General features: G+C 44.0%; 1 protein-coding gene across 4 annotated transcripts in view; it reads left to right on the top strand.

Moving 5' to 3' along the window:
- Positions 1 to 26,066, top strand: part of sgcd (sarcoglycan, delta (dystrophin-associated glycoprotein)) — a 247,945-nt gene that overhangs the window by 104,205 nt on the left and 117,674 nt on the right. The window contains exon 1 of one of the 4 annotated variants that reach the window (XM_086226536.1): positions 12,702 to 12,828. The exons of the other annotated variants lie outside the window; for them this stretch is intronic. The gene's annotated coding sequence lies outside the window, so the exon portion shown is untranslated. Of the gene's footprint in view, positions 1 to 12,701; positions 12,829 to 26,066 lie in introns of those variants that run through there. 4 annotated transcript variants of the gene reach the window in all.

Below are 26,066 nucleotides of genomic sequence, written 5' to 3'. Positions count from 1 at the left end.
GCAGTCAGCTACACTCCAGCACATCGTGTCACGTTGCCAGAGCAGTTAGGCTGATTTCACAGGTGTTTCCCCAGGCAAGAAAAACAGAAAATGCAGTTAAACAACCAAATCAAAGCACACAGAGGAGCTTCGCCAGGAGCAGCGACACATTCTGTCATGCTACAAGACTCGCACATGTCTGGAGTGTTGTGCTGTGAAAGGATTTTTTTTTTTTAATATGTATTAACATAAAATGCAAGTTCGATAGCAAGAATATCCTCAGCATTTCAACATAGTGAAATAGAAAATATCTAGTATGGATCTTTAGGTCATGTGACATGGAAACTACTGAAAAACAGATATGAATTTCCCATTAAAATATTCCTATAAAATGGAAAAGGTGTAAAAATGCAAGAGCAACAGATGCGTCTTATTTCTCCATCCCAGTAATAACAATAATATCTGGTCCCTGGGAGACATGGAAGCAAAAAAAAGAACAACTATGAAATGAAATGTCAATAAAAGAGAAACATGGAATATACCAAACAGTAAAATCGCAGAGGTGTGTATCGCCTCGTTTATTGCTGGTGTTCCAAATGTCGTGTGACGTCTCAGAAGTGGGGTCTGATTTGAGGGATGTCTTCAGCGTTTCCTGAGTGGGAGGAAGACAAACGGTGCGTCGGGCCTTCCGTCATCATCCCAAGAAAAATCAAGCCTCGGCTGCAATTTTAATCAACAAGAGGATGAAAGTGTCTTAACTGATTCCTGCTTTCAGAAATGTGATAAGCAGCGGTTTGACTGCTCCGTCGCCCAAACGCCAACTCAAAGAGTTTTTTCCTGAATAGAGAAAATGGAAATGAAACTCTTCGCTCCGGAGACAAACAGCGAGGTTTTGAGCTGACGCGGCTTAAATCAGACGCTATTCACGTCTGAGGACGTATCGCCAGCTCCGTGACCAGAGACTCGCTCGCCGGAGTTTATGTGCAGTCTGTCGTCGTCGTCTTTTTTTTTCAAATCTGAATATAATTCATGGACATGATGTGTTTTTATTTCCCCAAACCACTTAGAAACATGAATCTCTCCAACAACATGAATATTGACAAGTCCCTCTTTGATTTAATATTTACCTCGCGTGTCTCCCTCTCCCTACCTTTCTGCATGAGTGTGCACATGCCCCTGAGCATCCACCTTTCTGCCTTTGTGTTTTGAGTTTTATTCTTCCGGCAAGTCATCTGAGCACTCTTTTGTGTTTTTCAGTAAGATCCTGCTTCATATTTCATCATGTTCTGTACTTTCTAAAAGCATTCTGTCAGAAAATGTCATTTTCATCTCTTCAGTATGAAAGTGCTTTGCTCAAAGAGAAAGCAACACAATCTGTGGAGGAACTTGGTAAATCTGCACTGTGCGCACAATTAGAGGCGAGTGATGTCTGTGGGAGGTGAAATAAACAGGAGAGGGTTATTTGTGGAAAAGATAAGTACAATACATGATAGAATTATGGGGAAATTTAAAGGGGAATTGAAGGTCCATATGAGGATGGCACACATGGATAAAACAGAGAGGATAACCGGAGGATAATTAGACCAGATACGTAATGAAGGTTCCCCAAAATGACCCAAACAGAGGGAGGAAAATAAGTGAAAATAAAAAGAGTGAGAGGGAGGAGAATCTGCATAAACAGAGAGGTGGAGGGGCATTTGGCTCCCCCGGGGGATACGTTGAGAAGAAACAAATCATTAAAAGTTATACAGAAAAGTATGGTGAACAGTTAAAAAAGAGTTTAGCTTCATAAAATCTCATTCGTTTTATCTGAGTGTACCTGAAAAGTATAATAATCATAAAAGATCGTGATTATGCAGTGATTATGCCGTGCAATAGATTGTGAAGGAAAAGAGCGGCGAGAGATGAAAAGGAAGAGATGCACCAGAGTTGGGAGAGGAGAAAGTTAAGGATCGAGCGAGGAGAAAGGAAGGGGGATCGGTGGCCGAGAAAAGACAGATTAAAATGTGTAGGGGAGGAGAAGCAGAGGTGGGGAAGAAGGAGGCACATAAAATGTAGAGGGGGCATATGACGGCTTGGCGGGGGTCCAAGGGCTGCTGGCGGCGATCAAGCTTCTTATGAAGGCCACTTTGGAGAGCCGGTTAGCAGTGCCAACAATACAGGGGGGAGAGCAGAGAGGGAGATGGCGATGGAGAGGAGGAGAAATACGGAAAAGAAATGGAGAGTAAAAAAATGGAATATGTAACAAACAAGTGCAAAAAGAGATGAGTAACCAGGACACAGGGAGAGAGAGAGAGACAGAGAGAGAGCAGGGAAATGTTCAGATTCCACATCCACTCTGCCGTGACTTCTTTGGCAAACAATAAAATAACTAAATAATTAAAAATAAGCAACCGGATGGTTCATTCCAGTTCATTCAGCTGGAAAAAGCTCAATTTTGGGGGATGAGCATTCTGAGACCTCATCTAAATAAAAGTACCTCCCATACCTCCGTGTGCTGTAAAATATTTATGTTTAAAAATAAAACCATGTAATAACTGCTTGAGTCTCCGCTGCCCGAGCAGAAAGTCCAGATCTTCCAGTCATTTAGAACTTCGGCATCATATGACACAACAGAAAGGTCTGTGTCACCTCCAGTGTTGCGCTAGTTACTGCAAAACAGTAATAAGTTATAGTTACTAGTTACTGCAGTTCAAAAGCAACTCAGTTACTAACTCAGTTATTAAAACCAAAAAGTAAAGCATTACTATGAAAAGTAACTATTTAGTTACAAAAAAAAGTTCAGAACTGTCAACATTGTGAGCTCTGTACTACCTGGCATGCATTTTCATCACTGAACTGAACTCTGCTCAGCAATGTGGTCGACATTTATACAAACACTGAGATGTTTCAAAGTGATTGATTGATTGATTAACTTTAGCCTGGTTAGCAGTAGCACTCCCTCGCTGAAAAGAACAACTCAGGCGCTGTTGCTTAGGGGTGAGGTGACATCTGTGTCGGTATCTGTGCCGGTCCCTGACCCGCTAGCTTTAGCAACAAGTTTCGTCGCCGCCGCGTGCTGCGTGCCTGGACGCTGCGTGCCTGGACGCTGCGTGCCTGGACGCTGCGTGCCTGGATGCTTTGATAGATTAGAGCTGCTATTTGTGGCTGCAGAGAGGGTCTTCGTTCCGAGACACAAGTTGCATTTAACATAAACATTTTTCTCCTTCTGCTCAACGAAGGAGAAGTAGTGAGCGTACTTCCACGTGAAGAAACTCGCCCTAGGTTCCGCCATCATGTCTTGCATGTTCTTGCTGTTGTAAAAAAACACGCCCCCACAGCGCAGCTCACTCTCCTCCTGTCTCTTGCACTTCCCCCAAGCCCCCCCGCCACAGGAAGTAAACACAGTGGCTCAGCCGAGAGAGTAAAATAACGCAAAATAAACTAATAAACGGATCATTTAGTAACTATAACTGAGTTATTGAATTTTAAAAATAATGCGTGTGATTATTAGTTACTGCCGAAGTTACTTTTTTGGCAGTAACTAATAACGCAATAACGCGTTCGTCCCAACACTGGTCACCTCTGCGTATTTGGAACTGCAGCCCTGACTGGAGGAGTTTTGGTGCTCCTGGTAGACGCACATCAGCAGCTATCACCCCAGCAGGTGACAGTTATCGCCGTGAGACAAGAAATTTGATCAAAACTGATAACTGACATCTCCAGGAAAACTCGGCTGATAGCTGCAACCTCTCAGTGACGCATGAGAGTCTTCAGGATCTACAGTTTTATCCGGATCACCTGCAGAAGTTTCTCCTGATTTTACTTATCTTCCCTCAAAACTTCATCTGATCTGCCTGTTTTGTTTCTGCAATATCCTCGTCCTCAGCGGAAGTAATAAAGAAAGTGGACGATGCTGACTGGGGAATAATGAACTGCCTTTCACAATGCGTCCGCTATGTGCATCTCTTGTTTCCTGTCAAATGTCCTGCAGGAACGACAAGCTGTCTGCAACCATGAAACATACCTGTGAGAATGAAAAAAAAAGTGTTCAGCATCATTTGAATCCCCTACGGATACGTAATCATCCGTGGTTAATGTCAAACGTGCGGTCAGAGATGCTGCACACATGAGGGATGAACAGATGAGCACGGCTTCAGGATGCTCTTGGAGAAGGTCCCTCGCCCTCAAACATCAGTTTCCTTGTTTTCTCTCCTGACTGCATCTGTAAAGCGTGAAATGTTGTTAAAAATAGCCAACGAACTCTGTCCGCTTGTCTGCGGCCCGACCAGAAGAAAAAAGTGAAAGAAAAGCCTGCTGGCATTTTGAAATGTTCCCTGTCACTTCCCACGAAATAATGGCTGCAGAAAACATCCTCCCGTGAGGTCTTATGATAATTGGCCCATATGTGCTGGACACAGTGACGGTAATTAATTGCTACACAAAACTTGTGAGGCTGCTCTGCCGCGCACTGTGACCTCCAGACATGAGTTCAATGACACAGTGGGATTCTCCAGAGCTCAGAGTGGCGTCAGGGGACAACTGGAGGGGGTGATTAGATTGAGATTTGACCTTTCCCAAAAGGCACTGAGCCCACATCGCCTTGTTCCCTTTGTCACTAGATTAGAGAATTTAAATGCAGTGGGAGGTCATCAGGCGATTTAGCGCATGGCTCTGTCGACCACGCTGTCACTGTCTCCAACGCTTCTCTGTCTACTCTGGAGGCCGAGCAGGAAAGAAGACGGTGAGGGGGGGGCGGTAGGGGGAGGAAGCAAACTACAAGGGGAAGAAAGCAGGAAACGAGTAGGAAGTGAAGGGGGGTTAAAAACGGGATGGAAGGGGGGGGGGTGAAGGGCAGCAAGGACAACAGTCAGTGCATTCACATGATGAAAAGTCTGTTTATAGTGTTAGGCTGACAACAACCGGACTGTCAAGGTTCCTGTAAACACACAAGTTGGAGCAACGGTCATATATGCTTCAGTCAGCCTGGCTGAGATGTTCTCCACACGTTCCAGAGGTGCCACTGCAGTACTCAATCAGATAATAGTCAAGAACATTGCCCAAGAACCCATCAAGAACACATTTCTGGACAGATGAAGCTTTGTGAGGTTCCATCATCTTTGGATTCAAGTCTACCTCTGCTTGTTTGTTGTGCGATGCGAAAGATGAACTAGAAGACAGTTTGACTGCAACCCGCTGGAAACGGCTGTACCTACACCTGCTAAACTACCACCCATAAACCAGCTCTTCCCTGGTTCATGTACGATTAAATGGACGAATGACTGTAAATGCAAACCCACTGAATGTGGTGGGAATCATGCTGGGGTTGACAACACCTTGTGAGGGAAGGATTGATTAACTTGGGGGTGAAAAGGAAGAAGAAAAGGAGGAAAAATCCAGTGTGAGGAGGAGCCTCATGAGAGCGCATGAGGTAGGACAAACCTGAAATCAAATTGTGGAATCCTCTTCATAACGTGCGCAAATGTGAGGGTTGAAGCTTTAGCACCAACAGGAAAGTCCTCCTTTGGTCACTGGTTCTCTTGACCTGGAGGTCCGGGTTTGAGGCAGGTCTGCTGGAACCACCTTCAATGGCAGCGACTCTCCTGTAGGCTGAGAGTCACAATCAGAATAACGAGCGGGAGTGAAATTAATGTTTGATGAGGAAACTGAACATGAACTTAATTACTTGAGGTTGAGGAAAAGAAATCTCTAATATCAGTCCATGCAAATACTTCATTGCGGTTTGGAACTTTTTCACCAACAACTGAGCAGCATGTCAGCTGAGTTCTCTCTCTACAGACTTGTTTCAACCCAGAAAAATAGCAGGCAGATGACAAATGGCACACATTTTAGTTTTGCTAAAAACAACACAAACAAGAAAGAAAGTCTGATCACAGATTTGTCGCCGAAAGCTTCACAAAATGCCCCAGCGGGACAATAAGAATTATGGCACAGGCTCAGCAGCCGTCCCGCTCCTGAGGATGAGCTTTTTAGCTTCTAGGTCGTCCCTTTGGTTCTGCTGTGGTGGAGCAGCGAGGGCTGCTGATCTGCGAGGAGGCATCTGCTCATCAAACAGTTCACTTCTGCGGTGTCTTGTTTCACGCCGTGTGTGATGTGTGCAGTTCAGCGAGCGGGACACATCACCTCATCCAGCTCCCCACCCACAGACACGGCCAACTGGGTCTGAGTGGATGCCAAACCAAGCCTGACCTATCAAACCAGCGGCCTCTGCGTTAGCGAGCAAAAAGACAGCCACTCTACATGCTCACCCAGGAGTCTCCCTCTCTTCCCCCAAGATGCATCTCTTCCAGACACACCTCTAAGACACAAACACACACTTCCTATGCATTTCCTCTCTTGGCGTCTTTTGACTTTGCTGTAATTGAGTAAATTAGGGCTTCCTCTGAGGTCTCCTCACACTCCAGCTCGATTGTAGCTGTCACTTAGCGTGAAAGCTGTCAAATGAGTAAATGTAATCCTGTTCAGTAAACATTACTCAGACTTCAGGTTAGAGTTTCACAACAGGGCTCAAAGGCATCACATCAAAGACTATGACACACAGTAAGTTGTGTTTGGCCTCTGGATGAGTGTGTGACATAAGCTGACATGTGTAAGTGCTTGTACAGGGTCAAATACGGGTCACGGTACGAATGTAGCGGCGCCGCCCGCAAACAGGAAGCTGCATCTTGAGATTTCATCGCCTCTGTTTATTTCGAGGTGGCGTAATGTGGCTCCTTCACTCGGTAAAGTGTTAAGAAACTGGTGAAATTTCACTTTAATCAACACTGCTGCAGCTTAAAAGCAGACGTCATATGATATTTGAAAAGCAACACATTCGCATTTAATGATGCACTGAACAGTTAGAGGAGAAATAAACAGAGAAGTTCTGTGCAGATGGTAAAAATAATGAATTGCTTTTGTCTGCAGGCTCTGCTAGCGCTTTCTTTTTTCTTCTTTTCATCTTTCTTTTCTCGTCTTCTCTCTGTTTACTTCATACCTCAACCATTTCTCTGCAGAAATACTATGTGGTGAACATACGGAGTTGCACCAGCCTGCAGGAGTTGATGTTCAAGGCCAGCTGGAAACACGTTTAAAGTTCCATGTAGCTGGGATCACGTGCTAATATATCTATTTTTTTATTATTATTTTTAACACCATTTTCAACAGCGTAGCTTGTACTAATGTACACTTAAATTATGGCATTTTCCCCAACCATCCAACTGGCTTCCCTTCACTTCAGTAGAGTATGAAAAAATTAATTTACACAGACTGGCTAGGCACAGTCCATCCACAGGGAACACTCCATCTGCTGTGCAGCGTGTAGAAAGCCTGTTGTTGATGTGAAGCAGTTCTCTTTTGAAATGTTCTCACAATACATTAAAAAAGAGCTCCTGCTGAACTCAAGAGATTGAATTATTGAGCTGTAAACGACACGGGATGTGAATGATACCCAACAGAACAAGTAAGTTGCTGATAAGATCCTGAACGTGTAGATTAACATGTAAATCCAGGCGGTAAACTGTTCTTATGTGTATAGTAATGCACTCGAAGTCATAAAGTGAGCCAGAAGCAGGACAGTTGTTTTTATTTATTCATATATTTATGTATTTTTATTATATCCTGCAGTAGCTATGCACTAAAAACCTAAAATTCTGCTCTTCTTACGAGATTAAAAAGTTTTTGTCGGTTTGCTGGAGCTCCTCGTTACGTGCTCTGATTGCCTAGGCTGCGGAACACAGTGTTCATGTTTCTGAAAATATATGAATATTTCCTGTCAATTCTGAAGTTGTGCAATCTCATTTCGCAGGCGCCTTTGTCCAAAGGGACGTGCAACACATTCATTTGTTGTTCCTCAGTTGTTGGGATGCCATTACGTCCTTGTGTGAGGTTCAGGAAGTAAGCAAGTGCAAGAACGGAGCATCGGGCCAACCTGAGACAAGAAAAGCACTCTGACAGGATATTATGGACGAGCATCCGCTTAACCTGTCAAACACTTTCTGTTAAAGTTTCTGCACTATTTAGCTGTTTAAATGGCAAACCATAGTGGTAATTTAAGATAAATATTGTATAATCACAGGGATTTCCAACATCTCATGAATTAATCCAGCGGGGATTCCTCTCCCTCTCTCTCTCTCTCTCTCTCTCTCTCTCACACTCACTCACTCACTCACTCACTCACTCACACACACACACACACACACACACACACCACTCAGTATTAACATCATCCTCCAGACTGGCCTTCGGCAGCTGCGGTCTGAGGGAAAAGAAAAGCAGCAGCTGAATTGCTGAACAAATCAAGATCCCAGGCTGTGTATTTATATGATATTGGTAATGAGGCCGCTGGAGATCGTTCCACTTTTTGAGAGAAATAATATCTCTATCTGTTTCATAGTGTGTGTGTGTGTGTGTGTGTGTGTGTGTGCGTGTGCGTGCGTGTGTGTCTATTCTACGCCTAACCTGCAGATGTGCAGATGGGGACTTCACTGAGTGAGCACACTATTGTCTGCTCTCCTTCTTCCCCCAGGACCTGGTGCTTGATAACTACATTCATTATCTATAATATGCCTGGATTCTCATGTGGCACACAGGTGAATGCCTGGTTTTGTCCAGGCTTGTGTTGTTGTGTAGCCGGTTGATCAGGGAGGCAGATATAGATCCAGCAGAGCTGCAGAACCTACACGGGTGTTATAGTCAATGCACATATCGAGCAACGTGGCGCCTGCTTACTTTCTAACAAGCCTTTTATTTGTTTGAACAAAGAAATCAAACTTCAAGCTCCGGTGAGCTCTTGACCAGATTAAACCTCCACGTCAGCAGACTGAGTTTGCTTTAATGTCGTGGAATTCTTGCTGATTCAGAGCAACTTATATGTTGAGTGCCATCCTGTGTGGACCCGGCTCCCTGTCCTACAGCACTGCTGAGCACCGACCAGCAAACTCTCTGCACAAATGCTCCTGATCTCGTTGTTTGTCACCTTTGATGAGGAGGACGCCATTTCCTTGCAGTCCGCCTGCCTGTGAGCAGGATTAATACCAGGATGATTTTCATTAAACCTGATGGAGGGGCGGAGCTCAGGCTGAGGTTGCAGGTCTGAATGACGGGGCAGACCCATGATCCCTGGTTGTTTTACAACATTGCAGGAGCAGAACATTTCATTGACTGGATGTTCAGAGGCTGGAGTGAGAAACGTCACAGTCAGAACCGCTTTCAAGTCCTCACAGAGAAAGATAGTTTTGTTTTACCAGCGTCTTCTCAATATATTATAAATAAAAAGCAGATTTCTAAAGAGACTGAAACCTGCAAGTTAATGAAACGAAGGAAAGCAAGGATTATCGGTGATTTAAGGCTGACATCAATCGACTGAGAGGAGCAGAGCCTGGCGGTGAAGGACGCTTATAGAAATCGATGTTTGTCTACTGTACAATCTTGACATGTTTCCATGGACGTGCTTGTTCTTTTGTGTCATTGGAGTGTTTAGCAGCCTTTTCTCAGGCTGAAAGGGAAAAAAAAAGAAGAAAATCAGCACCATTAATACCATTTCCGAGGTTTTTCTCTTTGCGTCCATTTATGTTTGACTGCTTGAACCTTTACACCAAACCCACACCAAACCCTGGCAGCACATCACCCCCACCCTCAAACAGGTGCACTGGCTCCCCGTCAAATACCGGGTTATCTTCGAATTCCTCATCCTCACCTACAGATGTCTGCATGCACTGGCCCCTCAGGATCTAACTCACCGCCTTCGTGCCAACCTGGGTCTCCTCACTGTCTCCTGCACAAGCAGACGCACCTTTGGGAGCAGGGCCTTCAGTGTGGCAGCTCCCACTCTGTGGAACTTGCTCCCAGTACATCTCCACCAGGCCCAAACCCTGGAATCTTTAAATCTGTGTTGAAGAGGCACTTCTTCTCCCAGGCCTTCGCCTGTTCAATTTGTTGTCTTCTTTTTGTGTGTGTGTGTGTGTGTGTGTGTGTGTTATTTTTACGTGTCCATGGTTGTCATGAAGGGCGCTTTATAAATTGAAATTATTATTATGATTATTATGATTACAAGATCTGGGGAGATGAATACAGGATTGTCAGTACATATATGTATTATTTCTCAGACGCCCTCTTCCAGCTGCAGTCGAGCGCTCGACAGACGTCTTTCCTGATCATCCACAACCTTACTGAGGGAACACCTCTGAATTTGTTTGAATTACACTGTAGTTCAGGAGTTACGGCGCGCCGCTGGATTCATTTAGACGTATCCCGGCTGATCAGCGCCGCTCAGGGTCGAGCTGAACGTTCAGCTGAGGAGATTCAGACGGCCGTCAGGAATGCAGGTTTTTTTATTTGAATGCTCAGGTGGTGATGAACACTGTCAAATTCATTTCAAGCACAGATTTCTTTTTACTTACAGTATTTGACTGTACAATATTCTGTCACTTCATAAGTCATTTTTAATGTTAACATTTTTTGTTGGAGTTGCCATTGATTTTTATATCAATTAAATGTTTCTTTTCAACAACAGCAATCCTTGTTCCAGCTTGCTCACCTCAAAGCGAGCGGGTCACGTCTTTCTTTCCCCTCAGCGGCTTCTCCTCTAATGAGATGTAGCTCAGATTGGCAGCCATACTGGCTGAGAGCGTAAGCAGGTTGTCATGGCACACATTTTAATTAGTGCAGAGTCGAAACTTCACCTTCATAATAGCTGCAGGTGGCGTTGCTAGGAGATTTGCGACACAAATCCAAAGCTTTTATTCAGATGAAAGGAAGGTATTACTGTAGGGCATCAAAACAACATTCCCTCCCGTCTTCGCTCTCAGGCAGAATGCCAAAGACGCCGGCCAAATCTCCTTCCTCCTCTGTTACCAAGCTTTGGAGTACTCCGGGTCTGCACTGAGGAGAAATTTTAATTGTCCAAGAAATTATATTTCGTAGGAGTGTTCCTCCAACTTAGTGGCAACATTTCAGGCAACCTGTTTTAAGATGATAATGGACTGGTACACAAAAACAAAAACGGTTCTCCAAGTTTGGTTTGGAAGAACTTGAGTGTCAAGGACCCTCTTCAGGAGAAGGTCTCTCCCTCAGTAAGGCTGAATTCAGACCAAATCCGGCGCTCCGTCAAAACTGGAGGTTCTTTCATTGGGGAAAACCGTGGGGAAAAAAAGTGGGAAAACCGCTGTTTAGGTTCCGGGGGTTTGGTGATGAGTTTTTAACTAAAACAACTAACCAGTTTTTTTCCACTGCCTTTGTCCCAAGAGAAGCAGCAACATGGCTGATAGCTGGCACCAAAGAGCAATCTCTCATAGGTGCAGTTCACATCTGTCAAACGTTGCCTACATCGCCATCTCCTGCTGGAAATATGTACCATCAGGTCACGCCACCTGATGGTCACAGCTGTAACTTGCGATTCCTATTTTGGGGTCATTTCTAAAATCGGCTTCAGATTTGCTTCAGATTGTATGGACAGTACCACAGTGGTATTTACAGTGTCAGGAGGTCACAAGCAGCACATTCTCTCAGTTCTTGTTCATTTGTTCTGAGTTACAGGGAAGGAAATGGAGTAATAAGTCTGTGTCAGGGGTCCCTCCTCAAATTGTTGTTTTTTTTTTTGTTTTTTTTTTAAAGTTCAATACATACATCCTACAAAAGGACCACACACAACACACCAACACAGCTGCACAGCTGCTGCAGCACCTGCTTTGGTATGAAATTGGCCTCATGTGTCACAATGACAACGGCAGGGACAAATCCTGAAAGATCCAGCTGAGACAAGTTCTCCTGAGAGTTCAGAGGGCGGATCGACTACACAGCATGACAATCAGCTCTCATTACACTGCGTTTCCACTGCATTTTCATTCATAATGTTGGATCTTTTTTGGATTTTACTCAAAAAGTGTAATTTAGAGGCAACACATGGTGTTTCTGGGGATGTGTGAGGACATCTGCTTCACTTGACTATCCAGTTGTATTCACACAAAAACTCGGCTGGCTGGCTGCCAGCGCTGATGCGTTACACAGTCTGCATCTGCCAAATGGTGCGAAGCATGGAAGAGGCTGACATTCAGCAGCAACAATCCCAACAACACTGATCAAACAGCAGATACAAGGCTCACACACACACACACACACACACACACACACACACACACACATCAGTCTGCTTATCAGCAGTCAGCAGCTCAGGTAGGCTCTCTATGTTTAGTTCATTTCAATAGAAAGAAAGGTCAATGGCTCTTTAGTTCAAGTCAGTTCTGTTTGATTCCTCTCTAACTCAGTTCAACTTCCTGCTATTTGATTCATTCAGTGGATTTCCCTCTTAAAAAGAAACAAGTCACGAAATCCGTGTCTGTGATAGGAGCCTGTGGCCTGTGCGTTTGCTAGCAAAGACGTGAGCTAATCTGAAGTAAATCATACCGATGACATTAAACGTAGGCTAATGGCATGTTGAGGTGGATATCATTCCGTATTTGCATGTAAACGGACATTCATGAGTGACTCGTTTAGCCACTTTATGAAAGCTTTAAGCCATTTAGGGACATTTTGCCTTTAAACTGCTGGTAAACTGAGAGAAGAGCCACTGACTAGTGATAGTATCATATATATACACACACACACACACACACACACACGTTTTTGTTTTATGTTGTGGTTAGTGTCCTGTCTTCTTGTGCACTCCCTTTTGTCTTGGGTTGTCTTTTGTTCCTGTTTTATTTTGAAGTTCGGGTCTTGTCTTCCTGTGCTCTCCTCTGTGATCACCTCATGTGTCTCACCTGTGTATGACTGCACCGCCTGTGTCTCTCATGTGTTTAACCTCTGTATTTGCCGTGGTCTCTTATCGTGTCGTCCTGTTCCTTCTCTGCGTCGTGCGCCGCTGTGTCTCCTGTAAGTCCTTGGTTTTCCGTCCTTGTATTGAACTTCTTTCTGATGGTACTCTGAGTCCGAGCGTGTCTGGGACTTTGGCCTGTTGACCCTTTTAGCTGATACTTTGCTTTTTCTTCCACTGAACTTTGAACTCCCTGTCTTTCACTTTGCCTTTTTGAAGTAAGTTTTGTTGCACTCCTTTTTCGTCTGCGTTTGGGTCCAGTTCTCCCTGAAAACCCTGACAATATTCATATAAAGTGACCTCTTATGTGAGGATCTGCAGCTTAAATGCAAGTATTTCCACCAAGACTGCGTAATTTCATCATGTGAACAAGAGAAAATTCTTGAAAAATGATTTGTCTACAACATCAAGACACAATGACCTTGGTCTGTTTAGCAAATTGAACCAGAAATAATTACAGGGGCTCAGGAAGTCAAATTAAAATATGCTGACACATTTTTTAGATCATGGCCACATAATAACACCTTTTCCATCGACCGAGCAGAGACGTCAGTCCCTGCAGAGCGTCTGTGCGTTTGTCTCGGCTGAGCTGCAGTGTCCAGGAAAAAAAAAAAGAAGGCTGGTACGTGAGAGATGTGAGTGAACAAAAAACTGGGAGTAACACAAGAGGTGGAAAAAGCCGTCTTTCGTGACATTGTATAAATCAAGTAATCTGATACTGAAGATCAGGATGTAAAAATATGGAAGCTCTGACTGACTCCGAACGTCTCAGACGAAAGTGAAGCTGGCATATTTGAGTCTGCCGGTGAATCCAACGGAGGCTGTTAAGAGGAGCTTTATCATTTAACTCCTTGATGTTTCCTCAGTGCATTGGACTCCTGTAATGTGAGCAAATAGAGCATCTTTAGAGCCGCTTCCTGCAAGAAACCGATGAAAAGCAACAGCTTCCAGTCTGAGCCGTTCAATAAGCCGTTTGTAGAACAAGGATTTCCATTTGCATTTGAGAGAAGATCCTGAGATTGTGGATTACTCTCCTGGCTTTGCTTTTGAAGGGAAGAATTAAGAGGAGTTTAGGGAGCTATAGAGGGCAAATGGAATGCAAAGTAGCGCGCGCGCGTGTGTGTGTGTGTGTGTGTATGTACGTGAGCAAGCAAGAACTGTCCCACATTGTTTGTGTTAAGTAGCCTCTGTTTTTTTACAGCCACTTGTAATACAGCAAGTGTTGGGGTAACTTGTACTCAGATTACTCTTTCGTTGTAACTGGTACCGGAACACGTTTTGAAGTTCAAGTAAACTCTTGTTTAGTTTTCAACCAAGATATGCATCACACCCCTTGCCACATGCAGACCCGCTGATAGAGGCCAGTGGATCCTGTTCCCATTGCAGGGAGTTGCCCCTCTGTTTCTTCTTTGTTTGATATCACAAACGTCATCATGAGCGTCGTCCTCACACTGGAAGGAAGTGAAAGATGTAGTCGGTAGCAACTCAGGCTGGCATACGTTTCTTGGCACCTGTAAAGGCAGCCAGGACGTCGGTGGCGGAGTTGAAGGATGTTCACCAACTGCCGGCACACAACAACAGAAGACGTGTTTCCATGGTGAACTTTGTTTACAAGAACTCGCAAAGATTTTAAATCGTGGCGCACATTTGGGATAAATCTGGAGGTTGGGGCGTTCCACTGCTCTGTGAACCACTTTAATCATTATTATTTTTTGTGTGTCAGAACGGTAGAGACGGGAGGATAATGGCACTGATGTGGGTCTGACTCAGATCATCTGAGCTGCTTATGAGTGGAGTAGAATGGCGCACATCCAAGCTTAGCTGCAGGATAAAAGTGCATGTACAAATTGAAAGAGCTGGGAAAGTGTGTGTGTGTGTGTGTGTGTGTGTGTGTGTGTGTGTGAGTGCGCGCGCGCGCACAACAGCAGACACCGATGGGAGTTGAGTGTTTTTGAACAGGTGTAAAGATGAATGTTTCTGCCTTGCTTTCTCTCTCAGTCCTGAATCTACATTGCATCTGGCACCGCTGCCTGCTCGCCTCTAAATCATTCATGTCCCTTCTAAGGCAACATCCTTGACATCCACTTTGCCGGATTGATAGACAACTTCTCAGCTGTGCTACGAGAGCTCATTGTGTAGCTAACACCTCTTGTTAAACATGTCATTCCCCGACTCCCTCCCACCACTTCTGTCAACCCCACATTTGCTTTGGAAAAGTATAAATATAGATACAAACATTCAAACAATAAATGTTCTTTGTGCTGTTTAACAGCCGTTTCCTGTTGGCACCCGTCTGACTCTGTTGTAGAACGGTTTGTTTTATAATGAGGAGAGAGGTGGAAAATCTCGCCACAGGGAAAATGCTCAGAAAGGGAAGTTAGACAGCGAGGGATGCAAAAGGCAGAGTTTCATGCTGCTGTTTCCATCTTCTTGTCCTTGTCCTTGTAGCTTCTAGTGTCTAATACAGTGTTTCATTCCATTTGCTCCACTACAACAGTGATGCATACTTTTGCTCACATGGCTTTCAACTTAAATATCCTTTGAGTGTCACTCAATACAGAGACGACTGGATTCCAAGAATGGAAAGAACTTATTTTCAAAATAAAAGGGCAAAACTTTTCTTTGATTCTCTGTGTTTCTTTTTGTTTATCCTCTTCTTTTAGCATGTCTTTCCACGCTATGTCAAACCTGGACAGTGAAGAGTCCTGCTATTTCTGAAGGATCTTTCAAGTGTCATTACACTCAAGAGTGAGTCCTTGGGATGTTCTGGTTCATGCAGACGACTGTTTGTTTCGTCTGACAGGAGCTTTCAGACTGAGAAGTTCTTCCATTTTCCGTTTTTTTAAATGCTCCCGTTCTCAGCCGCCCTTAGTGGGACACACTTGATATGATTTGCACACCACTGCTTCATAAAAGCATCCGCTTTTGAATTTAGTCTCAGGATTTTAACCCTTATTTACTCAGGCAAGATGAATAAGAGACGAATGTGAGTGTGGATATAGATAGATAGCCCGTGGTAGCTTTAATTTCCAGATTTCAAACCACTGATATGCAGGAGCGACGGCTCTCCAGTGATGCTGCGGCAATCATATGAGAACGAGGTGGAAATTGACTCCGATGTGTGATAGCAATAAAGATTAACCACTTCAGCAGCTTGTCTCGCCTCAGGGCAAACTCAACATGTTTTACTGTATAAACACATCCAGTGCAGGAGACTCACTTTTTATAGTTTAATTATTCTGTCATTAGCCTGAAGGGAACTCATTTAGCCCCCCCCCCCCCCTTTTTTTAAGAGCCTTATTCATCAATATTTTAAGGGAGCGGGATCACATGACTGTGTGTGAAACTGGTCTGTGTAGCGATCTGGGAATGAAGCTATGGGATTCAAAAGCAAGTGATTGAACACTCAGTAAAACAAGGCTTTTTTTTTTTCAAGTTTTGAAACAATGTGTGGTTGGAAAAATTAGCACTGCATCGTCTCTACTTTCTTTTGAAGGTTTCTAAAAGTAAACCAGGACTGCTGTTTAAATTAGAGCAGCTGTCAATCACAATGGCACCTCTTTTTGAGAGCCCTGAAAACCTGAGCACAAATCTTCACGCACCTACCCAACATGGTAGAAGCCACTCTCAGCATATCCACTTACACAGAAACTTCTGATGTTGCAACTAGCCAACAGGGGGCAGTCAAGATACTTTTGGCGATATCTTAACCTGAGGCTCTGTGCTGCTTTTTAGTTTATCGTTTCACTTCAACAGTGCTCTCATCAAGCACGTTCCTCCCTCCCTCCTCAGCCAGCTGCTTTGAGAAAGGCAGAACTTTCTGAATTCAACCACCAACGACTACCCTTGACACCAGAGAGTGATGGCGAAACATTTAGCAGTCGAAGGAGTATACACTTTTTTTTTTCTGTGGAGACTAAACCAAGGAGAGTGAACATTGGAACCTTTTGGGGGTTAAAGATTTCAGTTGAATAATTGGCCTTCTTGGATGTACTTGTGAAGGCAGCGGAAGCACAGGTATTAACATCAACAATGGCCCGTTGCATTAACCGTCCCTGTAAGCTGAATGAACATACACAGTCGCAGACCCCTGGGCCTGGCTTACATAAATTGAATGCAACCAGCGTTCGTGTTAATTCCACCTGCTTTTTCTGGCTTTAACGCACAAAAGCCGACCGTGAAAATGGCCCATTGTATCGCTCCCTGTCTCCTTGATGTTTCATTAAAAGGCTTGTTTCTCGCAAGTTTGTGTGATTCACTGTGCCAAAAGATCTATAATCACTTTTAAAGTGATTACACTGTGAGGGATATTCTCTTAAACAAAAACCTTTTGATACATTAGAACTTATTCACTGCTCAACGTTGTCATAAGGAAGTCCTGCAAGAGTACTGCAGAAGAGGCTGAGATGCGTGAGTGAAGGTCTTCTGCTGAAGCTGCCTCTGTGAATCACAATCGAATTCTGTAGATTAGGAAGTTGTCTTGAGCTCAGCAGATAATAAAATCCCCTCTGCTCACCAGAGATGACAATTAACAACAGTCAGGTAATTTTCTGAGGTGCTGAGCATTGTTTGATTCCTTAAGTCTGCGTTTCCCAAAGTGCCAAAAACAATATTTTTCTTAAAGAGCAATAGAAGGTAGTGTTTGGCGACGTGAGGGGAACATCATGTGTCTGCCTGGGGATGACATTTGCCGCGTAGTTTTGTTGGGTAGCTGAGTATTTCACCTTAAACTGGCACTTTGTGTCACTGCATATTGTCTCCCTTCACAGTTTGGGAGACTTTTGTTTCATAACCATTATCTCATCCTCTGTGCTTCTCTCAGCGGACGTGGACTGCAATCTGTCATCCAGCAGTGACAGTCACACCCCACAATGTCGGCCTCGTCGTTTCTGACTCAATGAAACCACGGCAGCGGTGCCAAGCGACACTAAACGCTGCACCATTTTTCATGCCTTATCCAATCCCATTCTCCTCCGGCGGAGTGTTAGCTCATCAGAGTAGGCCTGTCTGCCGCCTGCCAAAGTCATCATCTACATCACTGCGCTCCAACGGAAATACAATCACTAGCTTCTATGGAAAACTAAACGCTAGGGAATAATAGGAGCAATATGTTTCTCCTCTGTCTCAGCTCCATCGATGGCTTTGGAATGGCCCGAGAAGGATAATGTTTGACGTAGAGAAAGTTAATGAATGAAACAGAACAAGATGGGAGGAAATTCACTTGGCAGCTGCTCCTCCTAAAGAGATGAAGATCTCCTTTAGAATACAAAAACAGAGGTGAGTCTTCAAGGAGATGTTAAAGCAGTAGTGAGTTTAATTTCCTCGTAACTTTGGTAAATCCTGTGTGTTTTTCATGTAAATTACTGGAAACCATTTCTAGTAAAACTGTTCACACAACTTTTGCATTAATTTCCTGAGAACTTTCCAGCATCCCGCTTGTTTCACTCCATTTATTGTGCTGTCAGTCTCAGCGAGGCTTGAGACATGTTCGCCACAGCGAGAGCAGGAAAAAAAGTTACATCTACCATGGAGGGTGGTGACATAGTTCCCTCATTCATTCGTTAAGAAGCTGACCTCTGAGGTGAAGGTTTTTCAGCTACACAGCTGCACGCTCACACGCAGACTCCCTCTGGATGGTCAGGGCTGCGCGTGGAAGGTCTCTCTCAGCGTAGCATGACAACTAACTGCATAAGAAAGTGTCAGTCAGGCAATACGAGGAGGAACTCTGACGTAGCCGCCATGCAGACAGGTTTGTGTCTGGCTTCTATCACACAACCATCATCCAAGTGCTCATTCATGCAGGAGCAGTGAGACCTGAAGTTGGTTCAGGCTTCCCTGCTGACAAAAAGTGTTTGCTCTTTTTCTTGAGTGTTCGCTCTTGCAGACAGCAGCTGTTTGCTCTAGTTGCTCATTTTGTCGCGATAAGATAAAAAAAATGACTAAAGTTATCAGCTGATTGTCAGGACCAATTGTATTTGGCATGGTAAAATCCTGAAATTCCCTCCCAATTTCTGCAAAATATGGACTCCACAACTCCCAACCCACCTGGTGCACCTTCAGCACTTTCACTTTGGTTCATGCTGTATTTATTTTTAGGGCTGTCAAACGATGAGTTCTCAGAATTGTGATTTATCCCTGAATTTCAACAGTTACCTGCTCCGAGCAAGCCAGTGAGCTCAGACGGAGAAGTCCCAGCACCTGGTTTCCTTCACAGGTCTGCGGCGATAGTTTGAGGAAGCGGCTGCTCGCTGGTCTGATTGGAGTTTGGCTTGAAGGTGGTAAACGTGAGTGACAGTGAAATTCCCTGGAAGGTTTTGTCAGCTCAACTGTCTGGGGGTCTTTGAAATTCAAATGAGGCGCTCAAAAGCTTGTTCAAATAGCTGACTCCCATGATTCGGTCTTTAAAATGCCCACATTAGCCGAGACGTGCTGCCATGGCCGCCCCAACGCGCGCCGCCGTGAGACCCTGGCTCACACACAAACGTGAGAACAATGAAACGTTCTGCCACACAGGGACGATTCCTCTGCTGCATGTTGGAAGTCACTCTTCATCAATGACATGAATTGTGAATTTTAAAGGTGATCAGATTAAAGAGCATGTTTTAGATGCCGATAACAAAAAGCATTTTGCTCGTTGTCTAGTAGGGTTTTTTGAAAGTTTGAAATGTGGAAAAAAATGTGAAAATGCTCCTTTTTGAATTTTTTTTGACTTGCGTATGGTGAACTCTGTCCTGCTGCCACGACTGGTAAGTTTTGGTCAAGCTGCCATCTGTCCTACTGCTCATCAAGAGATAAAGGTGTGACCATCCTTGTTAGCATCACCTGTAGCTGATATGGTAATGAACAGGAAGCGAGCGCTGCGTTGTAGCTCGCACCAGCTCTCCCTCTGCATCAGTATTCTCCTCCAGATTCCTTCTTCTTGGCCACCCTGCCACCAAATTACCTCCTGAGTTGAGCAGGAACAGCTTCTATTACAAGCTAACCAGATGGCTGGAGCCCTCCAGCCGCACAGTGATCATTAACCTGATGAGCTCGTCTCTATGTGCACCTTTTCTCTTTCAATTCAAATCTCCCCTCTCCCCAAAACTTCCCCAGACTCTCAAATGTTGAGGGCTGAGAAGTGTCTGTATTGCTGAATCAGGTCATGAAACACGTTCCAGCTCATGTACGGACTGTGTTGTTTTTCCTTTTGAGCTTGTGCTCATCAGCACAAGGAAAAATGGGAGAAAAAGAAAACGACTTGGACAAAAACATTAAAAATATCTGGAGCAGGTATTCATGCCAGGACCTTCTCTCTCATTTGCCTGTTATATTTTACACCTTTGGACTGATCCGCTACTGACAGTACTGCAGATAAACGAAGCCAAATCTTCTGCAGACAATGGGTTGTGAGATTCTATTTCAGCAAATGAATTCTTCACCGGCTTAAATATTTGTGGTCAGTACGACTTCCTTTTGGCCGCAAAATAAATTTTCTTGCCTCTGAAATGAGCAAGCATATGCAGATAGCCCATTACAATGTACATTTTACTTCATAAAATTTGTCTGGTGTCATCCAGAGTAGATGTCCATTGTTGTCCTAAATTTGATGTCTTTGCAGACATCAATGTGGTCGAAAATAAACTTTCCATTGGAAACGGATAAAGCAGCCAAACATGAACTGATTTTCTTTTTGTTGTTGTGCAACAAAAAGTTCAGTTGAATAGAGAGAGATTTATCCTGTGCAGTCCTTCCTCACAAGATCAACCTTCAAGCGTGTTTTCCTAGTTTGTGTCTTTTTTTATTTGTGCCCGTAAGAACACAACAAATCAGTCTTTTATTTTGCAAGAGGACTCGTGCCCACCTGTGATTGCCTTCCTGGCACATCTAAAGAATGAATGAAGGTTATACTGAAAATAATGAAACATAATTTGCATGCACCTACGGTTAGTTTGCCTCCCAAGTTGTCAGTCTTTAAGCTTTTCCCGAAGTTTTTCAAACAGTCATGGGTCTCAAAGCTCAGAGCCATTACCTCATCTCCTCTCTTCCCCAGCAGTGGAACGTCTCTATGCTCATCATTGCTGTTCGGCTAATTTCTGCTGATGAGAATTTAATAGGATACGAGTTGCATATTTAAGTTAAATGCACATTTGGTGTAGCTGAGTGTTGCCGGTTGAAATTAGTCCCCAGCTTGCTTTATCTTTAGAAACTACACTGAGTTGGCCATCATACATGGTAACGAAGGCGATGACTCGGCCCCAGCCTTGAGCCATTAAAGGAGCCTCTTGACTTGTTTCCAGTGTGTTTTAGTGAGGGTACGCCCGCTTCCTGGGATGCTCATGGTTTAATCCTTCTTATGATTACTTACTGAGCGTAGCTTCAGTTGCCCATCCAGTGGAAAGGACATTGTAATGTATTAAAAAATGCATGAGGATAAACTCTACTGATGCAATCCTGTAAAATGCAACACAGCATGGCAGTTTGTTGCACACAACAGCGTTTTGCTAGAATGGATTGGAGTGGTTTCTGTCGGGTTGTGATACAGCTTAAACCTCCTGTAAACAACAGCGTGTGCAACTTTTTAAAAAGACGACAAAATCCGTGTTGAAGAAAGTGGCAGGACAGGAATGTGACTGGAGTGTATTAGCAGCATCCCAGCTGGCTGTGACCAACAGGTCTCACTGTTCCTCAGTGATTTCAGCTCATTCCGAGATGAGCTCAACCAAAAGAAAGAGGAGCCTCCCAGGAACGAGAAGTGAGCATCCCACCGAAGACCCCGATGCTGTTTAAGATCTCGTCCAGTAAAGATCTCGACCGGTCAAAACAAAACGTTTCCCTTGTGGAGGAGCTAATGTGGTTATCTGGGGGGCTTTTTAGTTTGCTGAAGTAGTCAAGTCATGTTGTCCGTGAGCCATTGTGTCTCTAACTTTAAGAGCAACACATTCAATATACCTCCACTCAGATGTGTGTTTTCCCCTCTAGCTAAAAGTTGGGCACTTGTGACAGTTTGCCAATCAAGAAACTGTTTTCTGGCAGGGTGACTTTCAGAATGACTAATTATCTGGGAAAGAGAAGGAAATATCTAAAATGGCCAGCTTTAAGGGCTGCAGTTACACTGTGTCAGCAGCAGAGAGAAAGTCTAGGAAGTCTAGTCTAGGACAAAGGAGTTTTCAGACACGGATAAAGTGGCTACATAAGCTCTGTACGATGGTACAGTAACAGAAAGGTGCCTGACTGCAGAGATTTGTCATTCTAGAAAAACAGTTCACACATCTTGCGATTTGGTTTTGTGTATCCATGAATTGCCCCTCCAGCGTTGCCTGCATGCAAAATGTGCACCTGTCATGGCAGCAGGCACACGGCAGAGGACACAATGGAGGTTTAGCGTGTGCAGGGTTGGTAGAGCAGGAAAGATGGACTCCTGGTGGTGTTGTGGTCTGACCGACGAGCTTCTTAAGAACGCAAACTATTGGCCCGGGTGAGAAAAATCAGTCAGAAATCTGTCCCGGCCGATAAGACTCTTCAAACGTTTCTCAGATCAGGTTTCCTCCTCTCATCTCAGCCGCGACTCTCTTCACATGGTACTTTTTGAGGAATGTGCACAGCTAACGTAGCACACACACTCACCTAAGACAGATCCTGGCTTTGGTGCGTCCTGGTGTTTTCTATATATTTGACATTGTGCTTTCTTTTGTTTGACCGTCATGCACCTGAGCACAAAGGCAACCTCCTTTCACACCTGCAGCAAACCTACGTCCTGCACGTCAGCTATCAGATCTGCTCACTCTGATTCAGCTGACTTGCAGGAGCATTTTTGTCAGTTGTGTATTTATAAAAAAAATAATTTCTTCAGAATCAAGAAATATGTACGGCAGGTGGGATGTGAGGTAATGATTTTCATCCCAAATGGAAATATGGATTTACTTTTGGAGTAAACAACCTCTTTGGCTGCTCTAATAAGATTGTACAATAAACTAAAGGCCCCACAAGAGACGTTCAGGTTGTTCAGTCAATTTCCAAATAACACTCACGTCTGATTATGATAATCACCTCTTCTTCAGCGCTGCTTGTTTTTTTCCCGCTCATACTGTTGCTCTATGATGTGCAAACATCAGATTTTTTTTTTCTCATATCACAGGAAAGCATTGAGGAGAAAATGAGGTAAACATTCGATGAATTTGGTTTCATTATTTTAACACAATGCTGTCTGAACTGCTTCGACACGGTTTGAGAGGGAGAGAAGAATCAGACTCCCAGCTGGAAGAGCAAGACAGAACCGTAAACAACAGAGTGCAATTGGAATCCAGTTGGAGATGGAAATAAATCGCTGTATTTATTCATGATGACATCTGTGACACAATACATATTCAACCAAGGATGCCTGCATTTGGACGGGCTCTCAACATCGAGGCTAAGCCAGGCTGGGCTCCTAATTGGCTGTTTTCATTCAAGGAGTAAAGCAGGCTGAAATGAACTGGACATTCAGGATGAGGGGTCACTTGGGGATTGTTGTGCCTTTGGGGATGAAAAAAAATATATATATATATAAACAGAACCCAGTTGTTCTCTCCACCAAATGCACAAGCATGGATTCACACGCTGAGTTTGTTATTTTCATGGCAAATGTAAATGTACTAGATTAAGTGGACAAAAAGAAGGTCCAGAGGTGGAGCCTCAGTTCCAGTTGTGACCGTTGAGTCACAACACAACAAAATGGTGGTTACAGTGCTGCAGCTGTGTGCGCTGCACCTGCATGGAGGTGATGTGAACTCATCAGTCTGAGCTGGGCCTCAGAAACACACCAATTCTGGCTGTGTGACATCAGACTGAGGAGGCAGTGGTTGGGGGTGTATTGGGGGCAACCTGCCTCTGCTTGGTTAGATGTGAACACAGCAGAAACCTTTGTCGCCAACGTACAGGATAAACAACGTCGGCTCATTTTAACCAAATACCTGCAGCACCGACTCATGAATGAATGTTCATGTCTGAAGAAAACCCAAATGTAACCTGTTTAGATAAATTGTGAACGTGACATATAAGCTAATATTATTTTATCAAGAGCAAAAGTGAACAATTGGAGGCTTCACTTTTATTTGGACGTCAACCTCAGTCATTGGACAAATGGTATGGTTCATAGTCCTGGCGTACTAATATCAGTAACTTTATAGTATTAAACTTGAATTTGGGGTAAAAAGAAGCTCGCTAAAGATGCCATTGAACAGAGGAACTTTAGGAGTTTTGTTATTTTAACTTGGACCCCTCCTTCCATTACATTCCATTAACAGTTTGAACCTGTCAGTGTGAAACCAATGCACTTTTGGTGGGTGTAACCTGATGGTAGCCAGTTGCCCCATTGGGTGACATGATAGCTGCTCTGGGGCTGCAGGCACTTCTTCTCCTGCTTCTTACTGGAGCAACTTCAAAATTATTATTTCTAGCACTCTGAGGGTAAAACACTGGGTTGAGAAACCCTGAAACGTTCTCCCAGATTGTGATGGCTCGGCTTCATGAAATCAAAATAAGTGTTTTCACCCCCCAGCAAAACACCCCAGCTACACGAATGATCTTTGTGGGTTCAAACCTCTGATTTAGGCACGTTCATGTACAGGTTATTGCCCAGACTCTGTGGTCCGAATTCATTTTCAAGCTCAAAACCCCCAAATTTGAAGTTTCTCCCAGTCTGCTGATAATTAGTCTTTTTTTCCCCCCTCCCTCCAGAGTAGCTCTGCTCAGATGAGGTGTGCTCCACCTCCATCTATCTCTCCACCAGCTCCTCCATCACCTCAATTAAACTCTTCCTTAAAAATCTGTCAGTGTATGAGATCTTCTGCCTTTCCTCCCCTGTGTATTTGCCTTGACTGCAAGGTAATTCATTTTGAGTCGGATCCCCGTGTTCCTCCTCTCTATATGAGAAGCAGGATTCCCCTTTCTTTTATTGATTGATATATTATCGAGTAGAGCCCCAGCCACAGGCCTGGGACCGACTACTAAGTTCTCCCAGAGTCTGCTGCTTCTGTTCTGGCTGCCCACTAAGATTCCTGGACTCCTGAACTCGCCTCGCATGCTAGACAATGGTTGCTATTCTCCTTTTTCCTACGCTGCACTGCTGGTGACAGAGCCTGCATTTTCATTGTATCTTATGTGGGCGTTAGAGGGGGGGGGGGGACAATTCTGAATCACAACAGTTGAAATTACCAGGCTTAAGCGATGTCTGTGAATTTGGGGCACAGACATATCTGCAGCTTAACCTGTGTTAAAAGGATTTTTAACCTCTTTTAATCATAAAACACCTTTGCTCTTTATCAAAGGCGCAGCACTGTGGAAGTGCTGGATGTAACATCAAAGCATGAAGTATTTCCCTAACCTACAAAATCAGCCCCGCCACAAACAAGCAGGCAGAGAGAATGGGATCAGTGTGGCCGTGAAGAGAGGGAAGAAGCGAGAGGAGAGAGGAGGCAAGCTCGCACAGCAGAGAAAAGAAAGTGGAGCTTTGTAGGAGAAGCTTTGTGAAGCTTTTTCCACCCTCGCTGTCAAGCCACAGAACATTAAAGTGGAGGAGAGGAATTTGCATTTTTTAAAAATGGTCTCTCTCTCTCTCTGTCTCTCTCTCTCTGTCTCTCTCTCTCACTCTCACTTGTCAACTGTGTTAACTAACTACATGTACAAACTCACACGCTCTGTTGCTTCGACAGAGCTAGAAGTATAGAAACTCAAGTGACATGATGGAAAAACAGCAAACCAAACACAGTGACGGAGACCTTGAGTTTACAGATGTGAGAGAATCTTCTCACCTCCTTTAGCCCTCTAGATTTTTCACTCTTTACCTTTAAAGCAGGCAGGTTTGCCTTCAAATCATCCACAAACTGACTGACACACATGTAACGATCTTTCAGCTCTCTGTCTTTTGTGTGACGAAATGATCTCCTGCATTATATAACACAACAGTTTTATCATGAATGACGTGCCGCTCTTTTGTTGGACCGCACAATGTACGTTTTTTTGTTTTTCAATCAATCAACACAAGAAGGCGATCACACTCAGGAACACTATCCCTCATCCCACAGGTTATAATTCATATTGTAATTAAACTGTCATGCACATTGATGGATCTTATGAGTAATTTAACAAAAAAAACAAAGTATTTCTACACTTGAAGCTGGAACTCTTTCATCCTCCCGCGAACAGCAGAGGTAACCTTTGAAAGCCCACTAGACAAGTCTTGCTGTTTTGAACATTTTTTTGTTCTGCTGAAAACAAACATTGAATATAAAACTTAAAAAAAAAAAAAAAAAAAAAAAAACGCCCACGCGTATTTGCT

The sequence above is a fragment of the Aulostomus chinensis genome, chromosome 15 (genome assembly GCF_037954235.1).
Source record: "Aulostomus chinensis isolate RoL2024-O1b breed Wild chromosome 15, RoL_Achi_v1.0, whole genome shotgun sequence".
Lineage (NCBI taxonomy): Eukaryota > Metazoa > Chordata > Actinopteri > Syngnathiformes > Aulostomidae > Aulostomus > Aulostomus chinensis.
The sequence above is the reverse complement of the archived record's forward strand: the minus strand, read 5'-3'. Positions and strand labels throughout refer to the sequence as shown.